Consider the following 5,885-nt stretch of genomic DNA (forward strand, 5'->3'; position numbering starts at 1 on the left):
TATCAGAGTGTTACAGTGAGGGGTGTGGGATGTATCAGAGTGTTACATTGAGGGGTGTGCGGTTTATCAGAGTGTTACAGTGAGGGGTGTGGGATATATCAGAGTGTTACAGTGAGGGGTGTGAGGTTTATCAGAGTGTTACAGTGAGGGGTGTGGGATATATCAGAGTGTTACAGTGAGGGGTGTCGGGTATATCAGAGTGTTACAGTGAGGGGTGTGGGGTATATCAGAGTGTTACAGTGAGGGGTGTGGGGTATATCAGAGTGTTACAGTGAGGGTTGTGGGGTATATCAGAGAGTTACAGTGAGGGGTGTGGGGTATATCAGAGTGTTACACTGAGGGGTGTGGGGTATATCAGAGTGTTACAGTGAGGGGTGTGGGGTATATCAGAGTGTTACAGTGAGGGGTGTGGGGTATATCAGAGTGTTACAGTGAGGGGTGTGGGTATATCAGAGTGTTACAGTGAGGGGTGTGGGATATATCAGAGTGTTACAGTGAGGGGTGTGGGGTATATCAGAGTGTTACAGTGAGGGGTGTGGGGTACATCAGAGTGTTACAGTGAGGGGTGTGGGTATATCAGAGTGTTACAGTGAGGGGTGTGGGATATATCAGAGTGTTACAGTGAGGGGTGTGGGGTATATCAGAGTGTTTCAGTGAGGGGTGTGGGATATATCATAGTGTTACAGTGAGGGGTGTGATGTTTATCAGGGTTTTAGAGTGAGGGGTGTGGGGTATATCAGAGTGTTACAGTGAGGGGTTGTGGGTTATATCAGACTGTTACAATGAGGGTGTGGGGTATATTAGAGTGTTACAGCGAGGGGTGTGGAATATATCAGAGTGTTACAATGAGGCGTGTGGGATATATCAGCGAGTTTTTGTGAGGGGTGTGGGGTTTATCAGGGTTTAAGTTTGAAGGGTGTGGGGTATATCAGAGTGTGATAGTGAGGGGTGTGGTGTCTGTAAGGTGTTCCAGGGCGGGGTGTGGGTCTATCAGAGTGTTTCAGTGAGGGGTGTGGGATATATCAGAGTGTTACTGTGAGGGGTGTGGGGTATATCAGAATGTTACAGTGAGGGGTGTGGGATATATCAGAGTGTTACAGTGAGGGGTGTGGGATATATCTGGGAGTTTTTGTGAGGGGTGTGGGGTATATCAGAATGTTACAGTGAGGGGTGTGGGATATATCAGAGTGTTACTGTGAGCGGTGCGTAAAATATCAGAGTTATACACTGAAGTTTGTGGGGTACATGAGTCTCACAGTGAGCGGTTTGCGATATATCAGAGTGTTAGGGTAAGGGGTGTGGGATATATCAGAGTGTTACAGTGAGGGGTGTGGGATATATCAGAGTGTTACATTGAGGGGTGTGGGATATATCAGAGTGTTACTGTAAGGGGTGTGGTGTATATCAGAGTGTTACAGTGAGGGGTGTGCCGTATATCAGAGTGTTACAGTGAGGGGTGTGGGGTATATCAGAGTGTTAAAGTGAGGGGTGTGGGATATATCAGAGTGTTACAGTGAGGGGTGTGCCGTATATCAGAGTGTTACAGTGAGGTGTGTGGGATATGTCAGTGAGTTACAGTGAGGGGTATGGAATATACCAGGGTGTTACAGTGAGGGGTGGGGGTACATCAGAGTGTTACAGTGAGTGGTGTGGGGTATATCAGATTGTTACAGTGAGGGGAGTGGGGTACATCAGAGTGTTTCAGTGAGGGGTGTGGGATATATCAGAGTTTTACAGTGAGGTGTGTGGGATATATCAGAGTGTTACAGTGAGGGGTGTGGGATATATCAGAGTGTTTCAGTGAGGGGTGTGGGATATATCAGAGAGTTACAGTGATGGGTGTGGGATATATCAGAGTGTTACAGTTAGGGGTGTGGGATATATCAGATTGTGACAGTGAGGGGTGTGGGGTATATCAGAGTGTTCTCGTGAGGGGAGTGAGGTATCTCAGAGTGTTACAGTGAGGGGTGTGGGGTATATCAGAGTGTGACAGTGAGGGTTGTGGGATATATCAGAGTGTTACAGTGATCGGTGTTGGATATATCAGATTGTGACAGTGAGGGGTGTGGGGTATATCAGAGTGTTACAATGAGGGGTGTGGGATATATCAGAGTGTCACAGTGAGGGGTGTTGGGTATATCAGAGTGTTACAATGAGGGGTGTGGGGGATATCAGAGTGTTACAGTGAGGGTTGTGGGATGTATCAGTGTGTTAGAGTGAGGGGTGTGGGATATATAAGAATGTTGCAGTGAGGGGAGTGGGATATATCAGACTGTTACAGTGAGGGGTGTGGGGTATATCAGAGCGTTACAGTGAGGGATGTGTGGTATATCAGAGTGTTACAGTGAGGGGTGTGGGATATATCAGAGTGTTACAGTGAGGGGTGTGGGGTACATCAGAGTGTTACAGTGAGGGGTGTGGGGTGTATCAGAGTGTTACATTGAGGGAAGTGGGGTACATCAGAGTGTTTCAGTGAGGGGTGTGCGATATAGCAGATATTTACAGTGAGGTGTGTGGGATATATCAGAGTGTTACAGTGAGGGGTGTGGGATATACCAGAGTGTTACAGTGAGGGGCGTGGGATATATCAGAGAGTTACAGTGAGGGGTGTGGGATATATCAGAGTGTTACAGTGAGGGGTGTGGGGTATATCAGAGTGTTACAGTGAGGGGTGTGGGGTATTTCAGAGTGTTACAGTGAGGGGTGTGGGATATATCAGAGTGTTACAGTGAGGGGTGTGGGATATGTCAGAGTGTTACAGTGAGGGGTGTGGGATATATCAGAGTGTTACAGTGAGGGGTGTGGGATGTATCAGAGTGTTACAGTGAGGGATGTGCGGTTTATCAGAGTGTTACAGTGAGGGGTGTGGGATATATCAGAGTGTTACAGTGAGGGGTGTGAGGTTTATCAGAGTGTTACAGTGAGGGGTGTGGGATATATCAGAGTGTTACAGTGAGGGGTGTCGGGTATATCAGAGTGTTACAGTGAGGGGTGTGGGGTATATCAGAGTGTTACAGTGAGGGGTGTGGGGTATATCAGAGTGTTACAGTGAGGGTTGTGGGGTATATCAGAGTGTTACAGTGAGGGTTGAGGTGTATATCAGAGAGTTACAGTGAGGGGTGTGGGGTATATCAGAGTGTTACAGTGAGGGGTGTGGGGTATATCAGAGTGTTACAGTGAGGGGTGTGGGATATATCAGAGTGTTACAGTGAGGGGTGTGGGGTTTATCAGGGTTTAAGTTTGAAGGGTGTGGGGTATATCCGAGTGTGATAGTGAGGGGCGTGGTGTCTGTAAGGTGTTCCAGAGCGGGGTGTGGATCTATCAGAAAGTTACTGTGAGGTGTGTGGAGTATATCAGTGTTACAGTGAGGGATGTGGGATATATCAGAGTGTTATAGTGAGGGGTGTGGGATATAACAGAGTGTTACAGTGAGGGGTGTGGGATATATCAGAGTGTTACAGTGAGGGGTGTGGGGTATATCAGAATGTTACAGTGAGGGGTGTGTGGTATATCAGAGTGTTACAGTGAGGGGTGTGGGGTATATCAGAGTGTTACAGTGAGGGGTGTGAGGTTTATCAGGGTTTTAGAGTGTGGTGTGTGCGGTATATCTGAGTGTTACAGTGAGCTGTGCGTAAAACATCAGAGTGTTACAGTGAGGGATGTGGCATATATCACAGTGTTAGAGTAAGGGTTGTGGGGTGTATCAGAGTGTTACAGTGAGGGGTGTGGGGTATATCAGAGTGTTACAGTGAGGGGTCTGGGGTTTATCAGAGTGTTACAGTGAGGGGTGTGGGGTTTATCAGGGTTTAAGTTTGAAGGGTGTCGGGTATATCCGAGTGTGATAGTGAGGGGCGTGGTGTCTGTAAGGTGTTCCAGGGCGGGTGTGGATCTATCAGAAAGTTACTGTGAGGTGTGTGGAGTATATCAGTGTTACAGTGAGGGATGTGGGATATATCAGAGTGTAATAGTGAGGGGTGTGGGATATATCAGAGTGTTACAGTGAGGGGTGTGGGGTACATCAGAGTGTTTCAGTGAGGGGTGTGGGATATATCAGAGTTTTACAGTGAGGTGTGTGGGATATATCAGAGTGTTACAGTGAGGGGTGTGGGATATATCAGAGTGTTTCAGTGAGGGGTGTGGGATATATCAGAGAGTTACAGTGATGGGTGTGGGATATATCAGAGTGTTACAGTTAGGGGTGTGGGATATATCAGATTGTGACAGTGAGGGGTGTGGGGTATATCAGAGTGTTCTCGTGAGGGGAGTGAGGTATCTCAGAGTGTTACAGTGAGGGGTGTGGGGTATATCAGAGTGTGACAGTGAGGGTTGTGGGATATATCAGAGTGTTGCAGTGATCGGTGTTGGATATATCAGATTGTGACAGTGAGGGGTGTGGGTATATCAGAGTGTTACAATGAGGGGTGTGGGATATATCAGAGTGTCACAGTGAGGGGTGTTGGGTATATCAGAGTGTTACAATGAGGGGTGTGGGGGATATCAGAGTGTTACAGTGAGGGTTGTGGGATGTATCAGTGTGTTAGAGTGAGGGGTGTGGGATATATAAGAATGTTGCAGTGAGGGGAGTGGGATATATCAGACTGTTACAGTGAGGGGTGTGGGGTATATCAGAGCGTTACAGTGAGGGATGTGTGGTATATCAGAGTGTTACAGTGAGGGGTGTGGGATATATCAGAGTGTTACAGTGAGGGGTGTGGGGTACATCAGAGTGTTACAGTGAGGGGTGTGGGGTGTATCAGAGTGTTACATTGAGGGAAGTGGGGTACATCAGAGTGTTTCAGTGAGGGGTGTGCGATATAGCAGATATTTACAGTGAGGTGTGTGGGATATATCAGAGTGTTACAGTGAGGGGTGTGGGATATACCAGAGTGTTACAGTGAGGGGCGTGGGATATATCAGAGAGTTACAGTGAGGGGTGTGGGATATATCAGAGTGTTACAGTGAGGGTTGTGGGGTATATCAGAGTGTTACAGTGAGGGGTGTGGGGTATTTCAGAGTGTTACAGTGAGGGGTGTGGGATATATCAGAGTGTTACAGTGAGGGGTGTGGGATATGTCAGAGTGTTACAGTGAGGGGTGTGGGATATATCAGAGTGTTACAGTGAGGGGTGTGGGATGTATCAGAGTGTTACAGTGAGGGGTGTGCGGTTTATCAGAGTGTTACAGTGAGGGGTGTGGGATATATCAGAGTGTTACAGTGAGGGGTGTGAGGTTTATCAGAGTGTTACAGTGAGGGGTGTGGGATATATCAGAGTGTTACAGTGAGGGGTGTTGGGTATATCAGAGTGTTACAGTGAGGGGTGTGGGGTATATCAGAGTGTTACAGTGAGGGGTGTGGGGTATATCAGAGTGTTACAGTGAGGGTTGTGGGGTATATCAGAGTGTTACAGTGAGGGTTGAGGTGTATATCAGAGAGTTACAGTGAGGGGTGTGGGGTATATCAGAGTGTTACAGTGAGGGGTGTGGGGTATATCAGAGTGTTACAGTGAGGGGTGTGGGATATATCAGAGTGTTACAGTGAGGGGTGTGGGGTTTATCAGGGTTTAAGTTTGAAGGGTGTGGGGTATATCCGAGTGTGATAGTGAGGGGCGTGGTGTCTGTAAGGTGTTCCAGGGCGGGGTGTGGATCTATCAGAAAGTTACTGTGAGGTGTGTGGAGTATATCAGTGTTACAGTGAGGGATGTGGGATATATCAGAGTGTTATAGTGAGGGGTGTGGGATATAACAGAGTGTTACAGTGAGGGGTGTGGGATATATCAGAGTGTTACAGTGAGGGGTGTGGGGTATATCAGAATGTTACAGTGAGGGGTGTGTGGTATATCAGAGTGTTACAGTGAGGGGTGTGGGGTATATCAGAGTGTTACAGTG

Source organism: Mustelus asterias, unplaced genomic scaffold (genome assembly GCF_964213995.1).
Source record: "Mustelus asterias unplaced genomic scaffold, sMusAst1.hap1.1 HAP1_SCAFFOLD_1230, whole genome shotgun sequence".
Taxonomy (NCBI): Eukaryota; Metazoa; Chordata; class Chondrichthyes; order Carcharhiniformes; family Triakidae; genus Mustelus; species Mustelus asterias.